General features: G+C 43.6%; 2 long non-coding RNA genes across 2 annotated transcripts in view; one reads left to right on the forward strand and one right to left on the reverse strand.

Moving 5' to 3' along the window:
- LOC135210702 (uncharacterized) overlaps nucleotides 1-23,446 on the reverse strand; it is a 224,615-nt gene that overhangs the window by 198,603 nt on the left and 2,566 nt on the right. The window lies entirely within an intron of this gene.
- LOC135210703 (uncharacterized) overlaps nucleotides 16,671-23,446 on the forward strand; it is a 9,323-nt gene continuing 2,547 nt past the window's right edge. The window contains exon 1 of the long non-coding RNA XR_010313565.1: nucleotides 16,671-16,791. This is a non-coding gene — a long non-coding RNA (uncharacterized LOC135210703). The remainder of the gene's footprint in view (nucleotides 16,792-23,446) is intronic.

Genomic DNA, 23,446 nt, shown 5'->3' on the forward strand with positions numbered 1-23,446 from the left:
CTCGGTTTCATTTACGGTGTTATACCAACCCTTTTTCGTCGAGCTTCGTTCTTATTACGTACTTCTTTTTATCATCATCGTGCCTCATTTAGCCTCCATGGCTGCGACGGCTGGAACCAACCTGGAGGAATATCTGTAGTGTGGATGGGAGGGGGCATTCCAAGTCGCCATCTGGCACTTGTGTTTGCGTCCTCTGGCGGAGCGGGCTCGGGTGGTTAGAATTCCCAGTCGCATTTGATGGCATTGATGTAGCTTCCGCCCTTCAATTATTTTGGTGCCAGCGTCTATCCATTTAGGCTTGGCCCACTGGGGGCGTCCTGCGTCCTTTTCCGTCGACTGTTCTATAAAGTTCGTTTGTCCAGTCCGTAGGGTTCCCCTTAGCAACTAATCTTAGATTTTCTTTAGCTATGTCTGCTACTAAGTTGTCGGGTGATCTTGTGAGGCGGGTGAGGCATTTCCGCACTTCATTTTGGGTCTCTTGGGTGAAGTTGTATAGTCCTAGGCCGCCGTCTTTGATTGCGGCGTAGAAGGCCGCAGTTGGGGTGTCACCTGGCAGATGCAGAGCTTTCCGTGTGAACTTCCTTACCTCCCTGTCTAACTCCTTAAGGTGGTATCGGTGGAGTTTGCCGTGCAGGACAGATGTTTTTAGGCGAGGTATAGCCACGTTTTTAATGGCCCAAAATTTCTGCTGCTGCTTGAAGGGGGCTTTTTGTAGATGCCGAGTTCACTTCTAATTTGTCCCGATGGCCTTTTTTCCATTGGTGTTGATCTTGACCCCTATTTCAATGCCTAGGTATTTATATATGCCATCGGGCTTTAGTGCTGGAATTTTGTTGTTGTCAATACTGAATTCCCTATCGTCTGAATACCAAGCCTTCCGCCTTTTATCTCCAATTATGCCCATAGTGGCGCATCTTGTTTATCCCCCGGTGTTAAACCTACTTTTCCTGCGCTATTGATGAGCGCTTCCATCGCTGTTTGGAGCCCTTTCCTGGTCTCGGCGGCGAGCACGATGTCGTCGGCAAAGGCAAGGTATTTTATGAGTTCCGTGCCGAGTCGCACCCCTACTCCTGGCGGGAGCTCTGACAGGGCCTTGTCCAGAGCAAGATTGAAGAGGAGCGGTGACAGTGGGTCTCCCTGCATCACTCCCCTCCTAATGCTTGCCCTGGTTCCGAGGATTTCGGTAGATATCTTGTTATAGAAGCTGGATAAATATTCGGTTGAATCGTTACTGAAGCCAGCGCCTTCCAAGGCTTCTATCAGTTGGGGATGGCCAACCGAGTCGAATGCCTTTTTAAAGTCTATATAGGCTATATAGACTGTGTTAAATTTTCGTTTCGCCTCCTTTATTATGTCTTTTAGTAGCATGATGTTAGCGCTGATCCCCTCTTCCGCCTTGAAGCCCTTCTGTCGCATTGATGAGGGGAACAGCTCCGCCACGCATCTAGCTAGGATCTTGTGTAGTCCTCTGGTCACGACGGATGTGACCGTGATTGGTCTATAGTCCCCGGCCCCACGGGGATTGTCGATTTTAGGTAGTAAGCTTGTGCTGCCGCTCGCCCAGTCGGCAGTGGCTGTTCTTTTTGCCAAGATAAAATTAAAGAAGTCCATGAGGAGTGGAGATTCTGCATTCCGAAGATCGGAGGGGCGAATTCCGTCTGGGCCCGGTGCAGTATTGAGCTTCGTCCTTCGTTTCATCCATTCTATTTCAGTTATAGTCACTGGTTTGATTATGGAGGTCTTTTCCATGACTGTTGGTTGATGGTTTGAGTTGATGGGCGGGCTGGAGGTTTCAAAGAGGGACAGCCAGAACTCGGCCGTGCCTGGCGGATAGCATGTCCTGTCAAGAGGGGGTCTGCCCATCAAAGCGTTCTGTACCACTCGTCCTCGGTTTTTATTCCATCCTCGCTGTGTCACTGCGTATTGACGCTGTTTTAGAATTCTCTGGTTATCGTCCTCAGAGTACCAGGTACACCTAAACAGGCTGCCTCGACTCATCATGCGGACTCTTTTCCCTAAAGCTTGTAGGGTGACCAACATGCTCGTAACTAGGACGCCCTGGATCCTGATGTTGACAATTTTGAACGCCCATCTATCTCTCCGTACACCATGATACCCGACCGGACCCTGCGCTCCCCCCCCGGAATATATCCAAGGACCCAAGGTAATTCCGGATCGCGGCATCATGGGCACAGTATTTACTTTCCTTGGCTTTCTCCGCCTCCATTATGGAGACGGGACTTCGCTCCCAGGGAACACATAGGTCAATCACATTAGTCCGCTCGCCCATCTGTATGATCAGATCTGGCTTTATGAAAGAGACACCAGTTATTATCGTGGGTTCCACGCTCACAGTCCAACCAGCCAATCTCAACCAAGTAGAGACTTTATGCAGGATCACGTTGTGTCGCCTGATCCTGTGATGCTGAAGCGAAGGACATCTCTGCAGCAAATGACAGAGATCCTCTGCCCCTTCATTGCATCTTCTACAGGTCAGGGACACAGTTGGTCATTTGGGATCCTGCCTACTGCCCTACTAACTTGGCACGAGACAGTCTGTGCTCTGAGCCGGAGCAGATCAAGAGGGAGACGTCACGCGATCTCTGCTGTAGCCACAAGGAGACGATTTGCTCCTGGTGGGTCATCGAAGAAGGCTTGTGCCCCCTGTCCATGCCAACTCCGATTCCAGGCATCTCGATGCTCCGACGCCAGTTGCTGCTTCAACACTCGAACAGATCGAGCGTCGATAACCTCAACATGACGTCTACGAGCCATACTCCTCGCTTCCTTGCCCAAGATCCGCTTTTACGGCTTGATCTTGGCTATTCGAAAGCGAGTGCAGAAGTCTCATTTTTCCCAAGATTTCTTTTTCCACCAGGCTGGGGATGCCAAACCACCATCCCTGGTGGGGAGCCTCAAGAGACAGGTCGGGATCGAGTGAGGTAAATGCACCCAACCCCTCACTGCTCTTGCAACCTTCTTATCGATGGCATTTAGAAGGTTGAGGGAGCTAGGCCCCTTTTCATACTTATACAGTAACTTGGGAATGAGATGTTGCTTTAATATATAGACCTTCTGCATGGGCTTGAGTCTGGCTCTCCCCCTGATCCCAACTCCTTGACGAGGTGGGGGGCTTAGGGATCCACTGCAGAGAGAGTATGCCCCTTTATGCCTACGCTCTTTGCTGTGGATCCAACTGAACATTGGGACCTTTAACTCCTTTACTCCTCCTCTATAAATTTTCCCCCTTCCCTTCTTCTTCTTTCGTTGACGACCTTGGCATAGTTTTGGACTATGGAATTGACTGCTCTTTTAACTTGATGGAGGTGGAGTGATGGCATGCCTCTCCACCGTTAAAAAACTAAGAGTACCTGACGTGGTCCGAGCGATGGGGAAATTTTTAAGTCAAGCCATGCCCACAGGCTGCGGGTCCGGTATATTGTTGTGTGGTGCCATGCTGTCTATTCCTCGAACTTCTGGTAACCGCCTTGTCGTCCTCTAGTACCTTGGTGGAGTGATGCATGCGCCCCTGAGCCGAAAGATAACAAGAACTTGCTACAAGAGATATCGTAGATATCCTTGCTTGGTAAATAAAATTATCTATAAAAGAGCTCTTGCTAAGTAAAAGGAAAACATTTAAGCAGGCAAAGAGGGAATCTTTTATCAGATATATAAGTGAATTAAAATATGATTCCCCATATGTCGTTTGTCTGGCACAGAATCCGAAAGCTGCAAGGGAAATTTTCTCCACCTCCCTTGCCTATATTGAAAATTGATGGCTTCCTCATATCTGATTCTGGAGAAGTTGCAGAATCCTTTGGTAGGCATTTCTCTAAATATATTTAGTGCCCTACATTACTCTCCTGCATTCAGGAATATTAGGGATGGTACCACGTTGTTCCTGCTGTTAGTTTAAATTCAGAGTCGTATAATCTTCCTTTCACCATGAAAGAATTAGATCATGCAATCCTCCGTTATCTTCCCCAACATCTCCTGGGGAAGATGATATTACTGTACTCAGTGATTTTTAATTTGGCTAGAAGTACAAAACAATTTCTTTTAGACATTTTAAATAAACAGTTTTGGCTTTCAGGAACTTCACCTGAGTCTTGGAAGATATCGATTATTGTACCTGTTTTTAAAACCTTTTAAAGATTCCTTCTTCCTAAGACTATAGGCCAATTGCTCTTAACTAGTTGTGTTAGCATGATTTATTGGAGAGGGATGGTCAATGCTCGACTTGTGTGGTATTTGATTCAAGAATATTTTTATCTAATCGCATTTTGGCTTTAGGAAAAATAGAAGTACTCTGACCCTTTGATGTTCCTTACTCTGGAGATACAGATGCTTTTGCTGTGCAAAAACCAGACTGTTGCAGTGTTCTTTGACCTAGAAAAAAGCCTACGACACTACCTGGCGAGGGGGTATCCTTATGCAACTTGTTGAGTGGGGTATTGTGGGTAATTTGTTCTATTGTCTGAAAGATTTTTTGTCAGAACGTTACCTGAAAGTAAGAGTGGGCTCTTACATTTCCTCTGCTTACCCTCAAGAAGAAGGGTTACCTCAGGGAAAGCGTCCTTAGTCCAACATCTTTTAATGTAGCCGTCAAACGGCCTACTAGAACAGTTCCTGTCGGGTGCATGGTCTGGCCTTTGCTGATGATTATGCAATAATCTGTAGTAATTTGTAACAGCTGTCGAAGCTTGTCAAAAGATTCAGACTGCTATTAATGCTTAAAACATTATGGGGCAGTGCTAAAGGGTTCAAATTTTCACCAGAAAAAAACCAAAGCTATACGATTTTGCCGATTAAGAAGAGTGGAAGAGATCCCTATGCTGTTTTTAAATGATTCGATTTTACCTTATGAAGATAGCATTAAGTATCTAGGTGTTACATTTGATAAGAAATTAACTTTTACTCAACTGTTTAATGAAGTTGTATGTAACGTGAAGCTTCGTCTTGAATTTCTTAAAGTTGTATCTAATTTAATTTGGGGGCAGATCGAATCACCCTTTTGAGGATGTACCAGGTGTTATGCCTAAGCAAAATTGATTATGGTTTGTCAAGTTTATGGTTGTGCATGCAGACAACACTGCAGAAATTAGTGTTGTCCATAATTTAGCTTTACGTATTTGTACGGGAGCCTATAGAACTTCTCCAGTAGAAAGCCTATATGTTGAGTCAGGTTTTCCCCCACTGTTTATCCGTAGGCAGGAATTAGGCTTGAGAGTCATATCAAAAATACTTACGTCAAAGCTATATGGGTACTTCAGTGGGACAGAGTAGGCCCCAATAAAATGAAAGAAATTACTAGTCAGACACACCCTTGGAAATATGACCTAATACCAAGGAAGTGGGAGATTGTATTGTGTAGATTACGTATTGGCCATACGCGTTTAACTCATGGCTATCTGATGGATGGGGAGAATGAGCCCTTCTGTGACAATTGCTTAGTTCAACTAACCGTTAGGCATTTGCTGGTTGAGTGTCCCAGTCTGGTGGAACTTAGGAATCGTTTTTTAAGTTATATTAGTGAAGCAGGGGGTAATTATAGCATGGTAAAACTGTTGGGAGAAAGCGCATGTATTAATAACATTATCTCTTTTATCAAAGAAGCTGGTCTTCTCAAATATATCTGACAGCTGTGCTGTCTTAGTATATGCATTTTTTTTTTCTTTTTAATAGTTTTACTGTTATGTGATCAATCACAATTCTTTTTATCGGAATATTATTTTTATTTTTATCAGAAATTTATTTTATTTTTAAATCAAATTATTATCTCTCATAAAGATAAAGGTATTTTGAATGTTGTATAATATATTATAAAAGTTGAAAGATCACATTTAGTAATCGGTGTCGGTGGGGACCCTGGTAGTTTGTGACGCCAGATAACTCACAATCAATCAGTCAATGTAATATATAAGGGTAATTTTAATTGTGTTGAAGAAGCACCCCACCTTGCCATAATCCTCTCACCATTTAATACAAGATTTAATACAAGAAGTGCAAGACTGGCTGTTCATCTTGCACTCACGGAAACGTATCAAAGTGAGATTCTGTTGGATACCATACCACGTTGGGATTTTAGTTAACAAGAAGGCAGACACAGCAGCTAAAGAAGCCATTGGATTGCAAATACACCAAATTAGCATTCCACATGGTGATTTTAAAGAAATTATTCACTCCCTCATGTTAAATAAATGGCAGAATTGGTGGGACAGATTAGAAGCAATGTTAACCCAAAGCTATTAGACATATTAAGAAAAAATGGCAACTGTCAAACCAACCTGATCGGAGGACAAGTGCAGTTCTGACCTGATTGCGTATTGGCCGTACGTACTCACACCTAGGTATTTGTTGCAAGTGGAGAGGAAAGACAAATCCCACAATGCAACTCATGCAATAGTTGGTTAACTGTGGAACATATCCTTGTTGAATGTCTTGTGTGTGTGTTTTTTTTTTTAATCAAGTCAGAAGATCAACCTGTATGGGGGGAATGTAATATCGATACTAATATAATTAAATTTTTTAATGAAAATTAAACTATTTTTATAAGCTTTAATATTTGGTAGGTTATTTTAAAAGGAGATTAGTAGTATTTGACCATTTTTTTTTTTTTTTTTTTACATAATTTATTATATATACAGCGCAGTAAACTTTATAGTATTTTTAGAGACCTTATATTTATTCACCTTTTTATGAAGATACGTTGGCCCACTTGACTGTTAATACACTTGCTGGTTGAGTGTCCCAGTACTGGGGTATGGGAGTGGCACGCTCAACTTTCCCAAGAGGTCCTTGAGAAGGGCGGGGGGTGATGTATGATGCCAGGACATTTTTTGGATTTATTATTGACGCTGGTCTTCTTTTAAAGCTACAGTATATGTTTTTTATTTATTTAGTCTGTACATTATTGATATTGTCATTATTGAACTTTAATGTATAACCGCTGAATGGCCTGAGCTGTCCCAGTGCTTGGCTTGTGAGCCAAAAAACCATAATTCAATTCAATAATGTCTAATAACAAGTAAATATATATTACAATGACAGGTAAATAGCTGATTAAAATAGACTTCACAATGAATAATAAGTTACAAAATTAATTACAAGTATATATGTACTGGAATGATACAAAGTAAATTGAGAAAAACAAAGGTAAGTTGATAGAAAAAAATCAAAGTTCATAAGTTACACTATAATATAATGGAATGCCATAATACTTTGCAGGCTTGTTGGGGATATACTTCTTGAAACAGCATTTTCCCCTGAAAGGCACAATGTGCTCATCAATGGTGACGTGTGGTCCTGGCACATAACATGTCTTGCAGGCTGTAACAAATTTATCTCAGTGTCCTGATGGGTGCCAGCTTGTCCAGCGCCACTCTCTAAGTTCGTGTCGTTGAGTTGTCGAACCGCAAGGCCCTCATCAGGAAACAGAATCTTCTGTTGCTCGTTGTACTCTGATAAAGGGGACAGCCATCAAAAGTTGACCAGGTCTGATGCCTGACATGACAAGGATCCAGATCAGGGCCTTGAGTTCTGTGATGCTTGTTAGGTTTGTGTTGTGAGAAATCTTTTACCTCACCCTCAGAAGATGTATCTTGTCGTTGGTGAAGACAGTCATGGCAGCAAGCTCATCATATGGAATGAAGAGCTCAAACAATTCCCTTACACTTTTCTTTTATGTTTTTGGTTTCTTCTGTCAGCGATTCTAGTGGCAGTATGTGGGGAGCTGAAACTCTGGGTAATCTGGATTTGGACTTTCTATGCTAAATACTGCCATCCCTTGTCCGTATAGTCCCTCTTAATTAAAATGTACTAAGGGGGAACCAACACTATCCTGAATAGGCCCTATGAACCTCTTCCTACTCTTCAGCTCATTGGGAGTGAATGCTGGCACTGGGTTAGCACATCCTGCTGGCAAAGAGACAGGAGTCCTGACGTGGTACTTGGTCATATGCCTTCTCAAGGTCTATAAAGGCCATATGCGGGACCTTTTGCTTTTCTCTGTACTTTTGCATAATTTGTCTCAGAGTAAAAATACTATCCAGTGCTGAGCCCCTTCATGAATCCTAGTTGCTGTCTACCGTTTGAAACTTGTTGCCATAATCTTTCATCCATAATTCTTTCAAATACAATATACTTTCTCTCCATTTTTCGGGTATCATCTCGCTTTCCATAATCTTTTTCATTAACTGCCACAATATGTCAATTCATTCCTCATCAAGAACCTTCCTGGCTTCTGCAGGTATGCCATCCGGTCCCACCGCTTTACTTTTTTTCATCTTTCACAGTGCCACTCTAACCTCAGCTTTTGTTATTTCTGTGACTGGTCCACAATTTGTGTTTCCATCTCCTCTTAGAAATCTTTCATTTTCTTCATTCAATAAGGCCTCAAAATATTCTTCCCATCTCCTTATTATGTCTCTCATTTCTCAGTACATTTCCATCGTCAGCTGTTTTCCGGTCAGGTTTTCTGCGTACCTTCTTATCGCTGGCTTATTATATTTATTTATTTTTTCTTGATGGAACAGTTCGATATTGTTTACATTTGCATCGGCTGTTATTTGGACGTCAAGTACTATGGATCTTTCATCGTTCCATGCTATGATGTCTGGTTTCCTCAGTCTTTCAGGAGTGCTGATGCTCGGTTCGTTTACGGTGTTATACCCCTTTTCGTCGAGCTTCTTTCTTATGTAGTCTTTTATCATATCGTGCCTCTTTATCCTCCATGGCTGTACGGCTGGACAAACCTGGAGGATATGGTGTAGTGTGCCTGGGAGGGGGCATCCCAAGTCGCATCTGGCACTTGTGTTGCGTCCTCTGGCGGAGCGGGCTCGGGTGGTTAGAATTCCCAGTCGCATTTTGATGGCATTGATGTAGCTTCCGCCCTTCATTATTTTGGTGCCAGCGTCTATCCATTTAGGCTTTGGCCCACTGGGGGCGTCCTGCAGTCCTTTTCCGTCGACTGTTCTATAAAGTTCGTTTGTCCAGTCCGTAGGGTTCCCCTTAGCAACTAATCTTAGATTTTCCTTAGCTATGTCTGCTACTAAGTTGTCGGGTGATCTTGTGAGGCGGGTGAGGCATTTCCGCACTTCATTTTGGGTCTCTTGGGTGAAGTTGTATAGTCCTAGGCCGCCGTCTTTGATTGCGGCGTAGAAGGCCGCAGTTGGGGTGTCACCTGGCAGATGCAGAGCTTTCCGTGTGAACTTCCTTACCTCCCTGTCTAACTCCTTAAGGTGGTATCGGTGGAGTTTGCCGTGCAGGACAAGATGTTTTAGGCGAGGTATAGCCACGTTTTTAATGGCCCAAAATTTCTGCTGCTGCTTGAAGGGGGCTTTTTGTAGATGTCCGAGTTCACTTCTAATTTGTCCGATGGCCTTTTTTCCATTGGTGTTGATCTTGACCCCTATTTCAATGCCTAGGTATTTATATATGCCATCGGGCTTTAGTGCTGGAATTTTGTTGTTGTCAATACTGAATTCCCTATCGTCTGAATACCAAGCCTTCCGCCTTTTATCTCCAATTATGCCCATAGTGGCGCACTTGTTTATCCCCGGTGTTAAACCTACTTTTCCTGCGCTATTGATGAGCGCTTCCATCGCTGTTTGGAGCCCTTTCCTGGTCTCGGCGGCGAGCACGATGTCGTCGGCAAAGGCAAGGTATTTTATGAGTTCCGTGCCGAGTCGCACCCCTACTCCTGGCAGGAGCTCTGACAGGGCCTTGTCCAGAGCAAGATTGAAGAGGAGCGGTGACAGTGGGTCTCCCTGCATCATTCCCCTCCTAATGCTTGCCCTGGTTCCGAGGATTTCGGTAGATATCTTGTTATAGAAGCTGGATAAATATTCGGTTGAATCGTTACTGAAGCCAGCGCCTTCCAAGGCTTCTATCAGTTGGGGATGGCCAACCGAGTCGAATGCCTTTTTAAAGTCTATATAGGCTATATAGACTGTGTTAAATTTTTGTTTCGCCTCCTTTATTATGTCTTTTAATAGCATGATGTTAGCGCTGATCCCCTCTTCCGCCTTGAAGCCCTTCTGTCGCATTGATGAGGGGAACAGCTCCGCCACGCATCTAGCTAGGATCTTGTGTAGTCCTCTGGTCACGGCGGATGTGACCGTGATTGGTCTATAGTCCCCGGCCCCACGGGGATTGTCGATTTTAGGTAGTAAGCTTGTGCTGCCGCTCGCCCAGTCGGCAGTGGCTGTTCTTTTTGCCAAGATAAAATTAAAGAAGTCCATGAGGAGTGGAGATTCTGCATTCCGAAGATCGGAGGGGCGAATTCCGTCTGGGCCCGGTGCAGTATTGAGCTTCGTCCTTCGTTTCATCCATTCTATTTCAGTTATAGTCACTGGTTTGATTATGGAGGTCTTTTCCATGACTGTTGGTTGATGGTTTGAGTTGATGGGCGGGCTGGAGGTTTCAAAGAGGGACAGCCAGAACTCGGCCGTGCCTGGCGGATAGCATGTCCTGTCACGAAGTGGGGGTCTTGCCGCCCATCAAAGCGTTCTGTACCACTCGTCCTCGGTTTTTATTCCATCCTCGCTGTGTCACTGCGTATTGACGCTGTTTTAGAATTCTCTGGTTATCGTCCTCAGAGTACCAGGTACACCTAAACAGGCTGCCTCGACTCATCATGCGGACTCTTTTCCCTAAAGCTTGTAGGGTGACCAACATGCTCGTAACTAGGACGCCCTGGATCCTGATGTTGACAATTTTGAACGCCCATCTATCTCTCCACAGGCACATAGCTTATTCTTAGGATGCACCACGGGGCTTTCCTGATCTTATCAATTCTACGCCAAAACAATCCAACTCAAAGCATGCCAGCTCCACTCATGCCCATATAATTCGAGTATATCGATAGCCCGCCCTCTAGGATCTTAACTGAGAGCAGGTCTATCTCTCGCCTTGACATACCCAAGCTCCTTAATACATTCACAGTGTCGGCGGAGATGACACCCCTCCAGTTCGCCGTTATGGTCTCTATCACCGGCTCCCTGGAGGTCAGTTGTTCTCCAAATTGCTTGATAGGCAATGTGTCGTACTTGGACTTTTTCAACTTGTAAAAGTAGTCCATACGCTTCACATTGCTATCAGAAACAATTTGGGCGTCAATGACGCTGGATCCGATCTCATTCCACGCAATGAGATCTGGTATTCGCAACCCAGCATTGGTAGAGACGCGTGCCTCTTTCACTGTCTTAAAGCCGGACTCCTCAGCCTTCTTCTTCACGTAGTCTAGTACTCTGTCGTGCCTCCTGATCCGCCACGGCTGCACTTGTGGGCACACCTGCATTATGTGATGCAGTGTACCCGGGGCACCACAGCCAAGATCACGTCGGCTGCTTCTGTCTCTACCCCAAGAACTTCGAGAGGGAGTTGTTAAGACCCCCAAACGAAGCTTCACGGCATTACAGTAGGTACCCCCTTTCAGGAGACGCGTACCAGAGTCTAACCACTTTGGCTCCGGAGAGTCTAAGGCTTCTTGGAGTCCGACTCCATCTATAGACTCATATAACTTGGGCCCCCAGTCCTGGGCTGGGGGCACCTGGATAGCCTTTAATCTCTCACTGGCTGCCCTGGCAACAAGGTCCTCCGTTGCTTTCGAAAGTCTATTTAGCATACGGTTAATCGCTATTGGTGTTCTCTTAGCGAAATTATAGACACCCAATCCTCCCTCCCCAACACTGGCATGAAAGCCAGCAATTGGGGTATCCTTGGGAAGATGGAGTGCATTCCTCACAAACTTCCTCACTTCCCTGTCCATAGCCTGCAGATGGTAACCCTTAAGGCGGCCATGGACAGTTGCGTGAAGGAAGCGAGGTAGTAGCACCACTTTAAGTCCCCAGAACTTCTGCTGGGGTTTGAGCGGAGCTCGCTGAAGGTTTACCAATTCTGCCTTCAGCCTCCCCAACAGTTTAGAGGGGCATCCCTGCCTCTCTATGCCAAGCTCAACTCCCAAGTACTTATAAAAGCCATCCGTGCTCATGGCTGGGAGTTCTTGGCCCAGTACTGAGAACTTATAGACATCACAGTACCAAGCCTTTTTACTGCGGTCGCACTTGATACCAGCAGTAGCACACTTATCAATGCCTGCTTCCAGGCCCAACTTCTTCGCCTCTCTCAGAAGCGTCTCTACAGATCTTTGCAATCCCACTCCTGAGGTAGCAACTACCACGATATCATCCGCAAAAGCAAGATACTTTATTAATTCACCATAGAGTGTTGCCCCGACACCCTCTGGGAGCTTCTTTAAGACATGCTCCAAGCACACATTGAAGAGTAATGGAGAGAGAGGATCTCCCTGCATTACTCCTCTGGTAACGTCAACCTTGACTCCTGCAATCTCAGTGCTAGAGTTCGCATACAGATTCTCCAGATACAACAGAGACTGTTGATCTAGTCCTGCCACTCTCAGGACATGGAGTAGCCCTGGATGGCTTACAGAGTCAAAGGCTTTCTTAAAATCGATAAAGGCAATGTACAGATTGTTTAGATCCGACTTTGCCCCATCGATCATCTCACGCAGCAACAAGAGGTTGGCTCCCACACCATCCTCAGGCTTGAATCCTTTTTGCCTTTCGGAGGTGGGGACCCTGGCGGCAAGCCGCTTTGCAAGGATCTTTTGCAGTCCAAAATCAAACAATTGCCGTGTTCTTTGATCTGGAAAAAGCATTTGATACTACTTGGAGGGTTGGTATTTTAATGCAGCTGGTTGAAATGGCGTATTGGTGGCAATATGTTTAATTTTGCCAAAGACTTCCTGGTCCTGACCGGTACCTTAAAGTTAGAATTGGCTCTACCTTCTCATCAGAGTATCTTCAGGAAGAAGACATTCCACAAGGGAGTGTGCTTAGTCCAACCTTTTTTAATGTTGCCATTAATGGTTTACTTGAACATCTCCCTGTTGGAGTAACTGGTCAAGCATTCGCGGATGATATTGTTATAGTCTGTAGTAGAGCTACTGCAGTTGAAGCTTGTACTAAAATTCAGTTTGCAATTAATGCTGCTACTTCCTGGGCTAATAGTAAAGGTTTCAAATTTTCTGCAGAAAAAACTAAAGCTATACGTTTTTGCAGAACACGAAGAAGGGAAGAGATTCCAACCTTATTTTTAGAAGGTTCTATCTTGCTTTATGAAGATAAAGTCAAATATTTAGGAATTATTTTTGACAAAAAATTGACTTTTGCTGAACATATAAATGAGACTGTAGTAAATGTTAAACAGCGGTGCAATATTCTTAAAGTTGTTAGTAACCTGAATTTTGGAGCAGACCGTACTACTTTATTAAGAATTTATCAGGCACTATGCTTGAGTAAGATTGATTATGGATCTCAGGTTTATGGCTCTGCATGTAAGACCTTGTTAGGTAAGCTGGATGTAGTACACAATATGGCATTGCGTATTTGTACAGGTGCTTTTAAAACGTCTCCTGTTGAGAGCCTTTATGTAGACTCTGGTTTTCTTCCTCTTTTCATTCGGAGGGAGGAACAAGGTCTCCGATATTGTCAAGAGCACTAACCTCTCAATCTAATCCAAATTTTAAGTATATAAAACATCCTGTTGACAGAGCACCAACTAAACCTACATTGCCTAAGCCCCTTGAAGTTAGATTAAACATAAGTGCGAGAGAGGTAGGCCTTATTCCTCCACTGGTTATGGAAACTACATTTTCTAAATTCCCTCCTTGGTGTAGGCCTCCTTTAGATATTTGCCAGGTTTAGAGACAACAAAAAGATCAGCTTCAAGTGTTCAGCTTAAAAGTAGCTTCTTGGCCGGCCATGTTTCTGAGCATAGTAACTCGATTGCTGTATATACAGATGGATCAAAATCAGCAAATGGAGTTGGATGTTCTGTCATCGTCGGTGACAGAACAATTACAAAAAGCCTCCCTATTAAATTCTCAATTTTTAATGCAGAGATTTTTGCTATTTTTAGCGTTTTGAAATTTATTTTTAGTACAGGTAGCACTGGGGACTCTTATATTATTTATTGTGATTCCCAGGGTTCCCTAGCTGCACTCCAGAAGTTGATGCCATCTAATCAACTCGTCCAAGAGGTGCAGGATTGGCTGGTCCTCCTGCATTCTCGAAAACGCATCGGTGTAAAGTTTTGTTGGGTTCCCTCGCATGTGGGAATTCGTGGTAACGAGCTGGCTGATACAGCCGCTAAGCAGGCAGCTTCCTCCCGGGCTTCCCACTCTGTGAGGGTTCCCTGTGAAGATTTTAAACTTTTTATTAAATCATTTTGTAGGACTAAGTGGCAGAATCACTGGTCCAACTTGAATAGTAATCTAAAGCTGAAATCGATCAGACCTTCTGTTCATCCCTGGTCCCCTTCTGTTGGGATGGATAGAAGATCTAGTATAGTTTTAACACGCCTGCGTATAGGGCATACTTTTTTAACTCACCGGTATCTTTTAACTAGTGGAGCAGAGAGGCAGGTTCCTCAATGCTCCAATTGTAATGTTGGCATTACAGTGAGGCATATATTTGTTGACTGTCCTCTTTATTTTAATCATAGACGTCGGTTTGGTTTCACCAACAAACCTTTGTCAGATATTTTAGGAGAGGGTGCTCCCGTAGAAGAGATTTTTAAATTTCTTAAGGAAATCCATTTGTTTTATGATATTTAATTGAGTATTTTAATATGAAGTTTATTTTAATAATTTGGATTAATTATGTATACCTTTTTTAGTAAATATATCTTGTTGATATATATGCGCTGAATGGCCTTTGGCTCCGGCGCGTGGCAAATTGCCACAAAATTTATAAATTCAATTCAATTCAATTTGTGCAATCCTCTTGTCACCACTGAGGTAATGGTAATCGGCCTGAACTGGCCAGGCGACACCGGGTCATCAACCTTGGGGAGCAGAGTTGTTCGTCCCTGAGCCCACTCCTGAGTGCATATCTGTGAAGAGAGTATTAAATCATAAACTCTCTTCACCTCTGCGTCTGGCACTCTCCTAAGGTCAGCTGGTTTAACACCATCTGGCCCGGGAGCCGACTTCAGATTTGGGCTCTTCTTCATCCATTGAACCTCCTCCAAGGAGACAGGCTCAACGATGGATATGCTACCCAGGGCAGGTTCATTGCCTTCAGTCACAGCTGGCGGACTGGCTCGGCCAAAAAGGCTACCCCAAAACTCGACCGTACCCTCAGGGAGGGTCGGCTCAGCCAGGGGGTCCTTTCCCAGTATGGCATTCTGGGCAGTCCTACTCCTGTTCTTATTCCAATTCCTCTGGACTGCCGCATATTCTCTCCTTTTTCTCACTCTTTTGTCAGTGACTGGGTCCGCGGTTCTCTCTAGCTGTCGTCTCCTGGGAGGCCTCGCGCCAAAAACCTCCCTCCTGATCTTATCAAGGTCTGTACCAGTCAGACCTTCTCTTCTCCTTGGCTCCTCTCTCACTGAGCCCTCTGAAGACACTGGACTCGCTTCTCTGCTGCCGTTACGTCTCATCCGGGTTTGGTGGTCACGGTCCCTAAGGCCTTCTGCTTGCGCAGTCGGCAGGACTACACCATTGCGTTCAAATTGGTTAAGGTAGTCTTTCATCCCGTCAGCAAAGGCTTCGGTCTGAACTCCTACCTGTGGTATCATTAGGGTATCAGTGATCGCCCCAACCACTGGCAGGACGTCACCTACAAGGTCATTATCATTTTGTTCCATTTCCGATTTGAGGATGGCAAGCACATCCCGATATTCCCTTGTATTTCTCTTACTTCTTATGCTAGCGAGGGATCGGCTAGGGAAAATCTCGGCACAGATCTCCTTGTTGATGTGCTTGTCCATACCTTGGGTCAATTCAAAGTAAGCCATGGTGACTAGGTCATCATGGCTCCATTCCTGCCTACCCTGACTATTGGTCTCTCCAGTCAGAGTAGAGGTGGGCAGGACCGCCCTCTCTTCCATCAGCTCCTTGAGAAGACATCTGTAATCAGCTGTCTTTCTCTTGTAGCAGATGCTAGCTGCCGTTCTTTCTGGCAATACATGCTTGGACAGTGCCATGTTGATATGCACTGTTTTAGGGTTTCTCACTTCGTAGGCGGCCATCATCCTGAGTTCTTCCATAGTGAAGGGCAGCCCTTTTCTTTCAAGGCGTTCGATGTTAGCAGTATGGAATTCCTCCGGATGTGCCTTTCTCTCATGTAGCCTATGGCCTTTAAAGCTCCTAAACTCCTTCTTACACCTAGGACAAATGTGGGGGCTAACAAGCCCGAGTTTTGCATGTCCTCGCCATCTACGGCGCCACCGACGTTGCCCCACTGGCTTGGAGTGTGGGGCTCCGGACAGAAGGGGGTGAATCCAACCGCCGGTTTGATCCCCCTAGAAGGGGATCAGAATGGCCCACAATCTCCACCTCTGTCGGGGAGAAAGGACGAGTTGAACCATTCCGAGGATCCGTTAGCTCCATTATAATGGATCGCTGGGGGAGACCTCGGAGAGGTGGACCACTAGTAAACTATGACCTAAATTAATGGGTTTGTTAATAGTGCTTAAGTAACTTAAGCACTTAAGAGACGGGCCAGATCTCTTTCACTTTCCTTCCGTAAATCCCAGTTTTGGATGAAAATCAGACCGAGACTGCTCTTACCGAGTTTACTGCTTTTACAGTGTCGCTCAGTCTTGCGCTTACTTCAGAAAAGTGAGGAGAAGGTCATAGTTACTCCTGCCGTTTACCCGCGCTTGATTGAATCTCTTCACTTTGACATTCAGAGCACTGGGCAGAAATCACATCGCGTTATCAGCCATAACCATCGCGATGCTTTGTTTTAATTAAACAGTCTGGTTCCCCGTGTCCGTGCCAGTTCTGAGCTGGTTGCTAGGATGCCAGCCGGAGTAATACATGGGCCCACCGCCAATACTCAGGGAGCGAAGTAGCATTTTAGTGGCAGATCTTACGCCTCCTCTAGCTCCCACCGCGACACCATGATACCCAACCGGACCCTGCGCTCCCCGGAATATATCCAAGGACCCAAGGTAATTCCGGATCGCGGCATCATGGGCACAGTATTTACTTTCCTTGGCTTTCTCCGCCTCCATTATGGAGACGGGACTTCGCTCCCAGGGAACACATAGGTCAATCACATTAGTCCGCTCGCCCATCTGTATGATCAGATCAGGCTTTATGAAAGAGACACCAGTTCTTATCGTGGGTTCCATGCTCACAGTCCAACCAGCCAATCTCAACCAAGTAGAGACTTTATGCAGGATCACGTTGTGTCGCCTGATCCTGTGATGCTGAAGCGAAGGACATCTCTGCAGCAAATGACAGAGATCCTCTGCCCCTTCATTGCATCTTCTACAGGTCAGGGACACAGTTGGTCAATTGGGATCCTGCCTACTGCCCTACTAACTTGGCACGAGACAGTCTGTGCTCTGAGCCGGAGCAGATCAAGAGGGAGACGTCCAGCGATCTCTGCTGTAGCCACAAGGAGAAGATTTGCTCCCGGGTCATCGAAGAAGGCTTGTGCCCCCTGTCCATGCCAACTCCGATTCCAGGCATCTTGATGCTCCGACGCCAGTTGCTGCTTCAACACTCGAACAGATCGAGCGTCGATAACCTCAACATGACGTCTACGAGCCATACTCCTCGCTTCCTTGCCCAAGATCCGCTTTTACGGCTTGATCTTGGCTATTCGAAAGCGAGTGCAGAAGTGTCATTTTTCCCAAGATTTCTTTTTCCACCAGGCTGGGGATGCCAAACCACCATCCCTGGTGGGGAGCCTCAAGAGACAGGTCGGGATCGAGTGAGGTAAATGCACCCAACCCCTCACTGCTCTTGCAACCTTCTTATCGATGGCATTTAGAAGGTTGAGGGAGCTAGGCCCCTTTTCATACTTATACGTAACTTGGGAATGAGATGTTGCTTTAATATTTAGACCCTTCTGCATGGGCTTGAGTCTGGCTCTCCCCCTGATCCCCCCAACTCCTTGACGAGGTGGGGGCTTAGGGATCCGCTGCAGAGAGAGTATGCCCCTTTATGCCTACGCTCTTTGCTGTGGATCCAACTGAACATTGGGACCTTTAACTCCTTTACTCCTCCTCTTATAAATTTTCCCCCTTCCCTTCTTCTTCTTTCGTTGACGACCTTGGCATAGTTTTGGACTATGGAATTGACTGCTCTTTTAACTTGATGGAGGGTGGAGTTGGATGGCATGCCTCTCCACCCGTAAAACTAGAGTACCTGACGTGGTCGAGCGAGGGGAAATTTTTCAAGTCAAGCCATGCCCACAGTGCTGGGTCCGGTATATTGTTGTGTGGTGCCATGCTGTCTATTCCTCGAACTTCTGGTAAGCCTTGTCGTCCTCTAGTACCTTGGTGGAGTGATGCATGCGCCCTGAGCCGAAAGATAACAAGAACTTGCTACAAGAGATATCGTAGATATCCTTGCTTGGTAAATAAAATTATCTATAAAAGAGCTCTTGCTAAGCAAAAGAAAACATTTAAGCAGGCAAAGAGGGAATCTTTTATCAGATATATAAGTGAATTAAAATATGATTCCCCTATGTCGTTTGTCTGGCACAGAATCCGAAAGCTGCAAGGGAAATTTTCTCCACCTCCCTTGCCTATATTGAAAATTGATGGCTTCCTCATATCTGATTCTGGAGAAGTTGCAGAAACCTTTGGTAGGCATTTCTCTAATATATTTAGTGCCCTACATTACTCTCCTGCATTCAGGAATATTAGGGATGGTACCACAGTTGTTCCTGCTGTTAGTTTAAATTCAGAGTCGTATAATCTTCCTTTCACCATGAAAGAATTAGATCATGCAATCTCGTTATCTTCCCCAACATCTCCTGGGGAAGATGATATACTGTACTCAGTGATTTTTAATTTGCCTAGAAGTACAAAACAATTTCTTTTAGACATTTTAAACAGTTTTTGGCTTTCAGGAACTTCACCTGAGTCTTGGAAGATATCGATTATTGTACCTGTTTTAAAACCTTTTAAAGATTCCTTCCTTCCTAAGAACTATAGGCCAATTGCTCTAACTAGTTGTGTTAGCATGATTTATGAGAGGGATGGTCAATGCTCGACTTGTGTGGTATTTGGATTCAAAGAATATTTTATCTAATCGGCAGTTTGGCTTTAGGAAAAAGAGAAGTACTTCTGACCCTTTGATGTTCCTTACTCGGGAGATACAGAATGCTTTTGCTGTGCAAAACCAGACTGTTGCAGTGTTCTTTGACCTAGAAAAAGCCTACGACACTACCTGGCGAGGGGGTATCCTTATGCAACTTGTTGAGTGGGGTATTGTGGGTAATTTGTTCTATTGTCTGAAAGATTTTTTGTCAGAACGTTACCTGAAAGTAAGAGTGGGCTCTTACATTTCTTCTGCTTACCCTCAAGAAGAAGGGTTACCTCAGGGAAACGTCCTTAGTCCAACACACTTTAATGTAGCTGTCAACGGCCTACTAGAACAAGTTCCTGTCGGGGTGCATGGTCTGTCCTTTGCTGATGATTATGCAATAATCTGTAGCAAGTGTACAGCTGTCGAAGCTTGTCAAAAGATTCAGACTGCTATTAATGCTTAAACATTATGGGGCAGTGCTAAAGGGTTCAAATTTTCACCAGAAAAAACCAAAGCTATACGATTTTGCCGATTAAGAAGAGTGGAAGAGATCCCTACGCTGTTTTTAAATGATTCGATTTTACCTTATGAAGATAGCATTAAGTATCTAGGTGTTACATTTGATAAGAAATTAACTTTTACTCAACATGTTAATGAAGTTGTATGTAACGTGAAGCTTCGTCTTAATTTTCTTAAAGTTGTATCTAATTTTAATTTGGGGGCAGATCGAATCACCCTTTTGAGGATGTACCAGGTGTTATGCCTAAGCAAAATTGATTATGGTTGTCAAGTTTATGGTTGTGCATGCAAGACAACACTGCAGAAATTAGATGTGTCCATAATTTGCTTTACGTATTTGTACGGGAGCCTATAGAACTTCTCCAGTAGAAAGCCTATATGTTGAGTCAGGTTTTCCCCCACTATTTATCCGTAGGCAGGAATTAGGACTTGAGAGTCATATCAAAATACTTACGTCAAAGCTATATGGGTACTTCAGTGGGACAGAGTAGGCCCCAATAAAATGAAAGAAATTACTAGTCAGACACACCCTTGGAAATATGACCTAATACCAAGGAAGTGGGAGATTGTATTGTGTAGATACGTATTGGCCATACGCGTTTAACTCATGGCTATCTGATGATGGGGATGAATGAGCCCTTCTGTGACAATTGCTTAGTTCAACTAACCGTTAGGCATTTGCTGGTTGAGTGTCCCAGTCTGGTGGAACTTAGGAATCGTTTTTTAAGTTATATTAGTGAAGCAGGGGGTAATTATAGCATGGTAAAACTGTTGGGAGCAAAGCGCATGTATTAATAACATTATCTCTTTTACAAAGAAGCTGGTCTTCTCAATATATCTGACAGCTGTGCTGTCTTAGTATATGCATTTTTTTTTTCTTTTTAATAGTTTTACTGTTATGTGATCAATCACAATTCTTTTTATCGGAATATTATTTTTATTTTTATCAGAAATTTATTTATTTTAAAAATAAATCATATATCTCTCATAAAGATAAAGGTATTTTGAATGTTGTATAATATTATTAAAATGTTGAAAGATCAACAGTAGTAATCGGTGTCGGTGACCTGGTAGTTGTGACGCCAGATAACTCACCAATCAATCAGTCAATTGTAATATATAAGGGTAATTTTAATTGTGTTGAAGCAGCACATGTCCTCTCACCATTTAATACAAGATTTAATACAAGAAGTGCAAGACTGGCTGTTCATCTTGCACTCACGGAAACGTATCAAAGTGAGATTCTGTTGGATACCATACCACGTTGGGATTTTAGTTAACAAGAAGGCAGACACAGCAGCTAAAGAAGCCATTGGATTGCAAAATACCACCAAAATTAGCATTCCACATGGTGATTTTAAAGAAATTATTCACTCCCTCATGTTAAATAAATGGCAGAATTGGTGGGACAGATTAGAAGGCAATGTTAACCCAAAGGCTATTAGACATATTAAAAATGGCAACTGTCAAACCAACCTGATCGGAGGACAAGTGCAGTTCTGACCTGATTGTGTATTGGCCGTACGTACATCACACATAGGTATTTGTTGCAAAGTGGAGAGGAAAGACAAATCCCACAATGCAACTCATGCAATAGTTGGTTAACTGTGGAACATATCCTTGTTGAATGTCTTGTGTGTGTGTGTTTTTTTTTTAATCAAGTCAGAAGATCAACCTGTATGGGGGGAATGTAATATCGATACTAATATAATTAAATTTTTAATGAAAATTAAACTATTTTTATAAGCTTTAATTATTTGGAGGTTATTTTAAAAGGAGATTAGTAGTATTTGACCATTTTTTTTTTTTTTTTTTTTTTTTTTACATAATTTATTATATATACAGCGCAGTAAACTTTATAGTATTTTTAGAGACCTTATATTTATTCAACCTTTTTATGAAGATAGTTTGGCCCACTTGACTGTAATACACTTGCTGGTTGAGTGTCCCAGTACTGGGGTATGGGAGTGGCACGCTCAACTTTCCCGAGGTCCTTGGAGAAGGGTTGATGTATGATGCCAGGACATTTTTTGGATTTATTATTGACGCTGGTCTTCTTTTAAAGCTACAGTATATGTTTTTTATTTATTTAGTCTGTACATTATTGATATTGTCATTATTGAACTTTAATGTATAACCGCTGAATGGCCTGAGCTGTCCCAGTGCTTGGCTTGTGAGCCAAAAAACCATAATTCAATTCAATAATGTCTAATAACAAGTAAATATATATTACAATGACAGGTAAATAGCTGATTAAAATAGACTTCACAATGAATAATAAGTTACAAAATTAATTACAAGTATATATGTACTGGAATGATACAAAAGTAAATTGAGAAAAAACAAAGGTAAGTTGATAGAAAAAAATCAAAGTTCATAAGTTACACTATAATATAATGGAATGCCATAATACTTTGCAGGCTTGTTGGGGATATACTTCTTGAAACAGCATTTTCCCCTGAAAGGCACAATGTGCTCATCAATGGTGACGTGTGGTCCTGGCACATAACATGTCTTGCAGGCTGTAACAAATTTATCTCAGTGTCCTGATGGGTGCCAGCTTGTCCAGTGCCACTCTCTAAGTTCGTGTCGTTGAGTTGTCGAACCGCAAGGCCCTCATCAGGAAACAGAATCTTCTGTTGCTCGTTGTACTCTGATAAAGGGGACAGCCATCAAAAGTTGACCAGGTCTGATGCCTGACATGACAAGGATCCAGATCAGGGCCTTGAGTTCTGTGATGCTTGTTAGGTTTGTGTTGGTGAGAAATCTTTTACCTCACCCTCAGAAGATGTATCTTGTCGTTGGTGAAGACAGTCATGGCAGCAAGCTCATCATATGGAATGAAGAGCTCAAACAATTCCCTTACACTTTTCTTTTATGTTGGTTTCTTCTGTCAGCGATTCTAGTGGCAGTATGTGGGGAGCTGAAACTCTGGGTAATCTGGGATTTGGATTTCTATGCTAAATACTGCCATCCCTTGTCCGTATAGTCTCTTAATTAAAATGTACTAAGGGGGAACCAACACTATCCTGAATAGGCCCTATGAACCTCTTCCTACTCTTCAGCTCATTGGGAGTGAATGCTGGCACTGGGTTAGCACATCCTGCTGGCAAAGAGACAGGAGTCCTGACGTGGTACTTGGTCATAGCCTTCTCAAGGTCTATAAAGGCCATATGCGGGACCTTTTGCTTTTCTCTGTACTTTTGCATAATTTGTCTCAGAGTAAAAATACTATCCAGTGCTGAGCCCCTTCATGAATCCTAGTTGCTGTCTACCGTTTGAAACTTGTTGCCATAATCTTTCATCCATAATTCTTTCAAATACAATATACTTTCTCTCCATTTTTGGGGTATCATCTCGCTTTCCATAATCTTTTTCATTAACTGCCACAATATGTCAATTCATTCCTCATCAAGAACCTTCCTGGCTTCTGCAGGTATGCCATCCGGTCCCACCGCTTTACTTTTTTTCATCTTTCACAGTGCCACTCTAACCTCAGCTTTTGTTATTTCTGTGACTGGTCCACAATTTGTGTTTCCATCTCCTCTTAGAAATCTTTCATTTTCTTCATTCAATAAGGCCTCAAAATATTCTTCCCATCTCCTTATTATGTCTCTCATTTCTCAGTACATTTCCATCGTCAGCTGTTTTCCGGTCAGGTTTTCTGCGTACCTTCTTATCGCTGGCTTATTATATTTATTTATTTTTTTCTTGATGGAACAGTTCGATATTGTTTACATTTGCATCGGCTGTTATTTGGACTCAAGTACTATGGATCTTCCATCGTTTCCATTCTATGATGTCTGGTTTCCTCAGTCTTCGGGAGTGCTAATGCTCGGTTTCATTTAC

Source organism: Macrobrachium nipponense, chromosome 4 (genome assembly GCF_015104395.2).
Source record: "Macrobrachium nipponense isolate FS-2020 chromosome 4, ASM1510439v2, whole genome shotgun sequence".
Lineage (NCBI taxonomy): Eukaryota > Metazoa > Arthropoda > Malacostraca > Decapoda > Palaemonidae > Macrobrachium > Macrobrachium nipponense.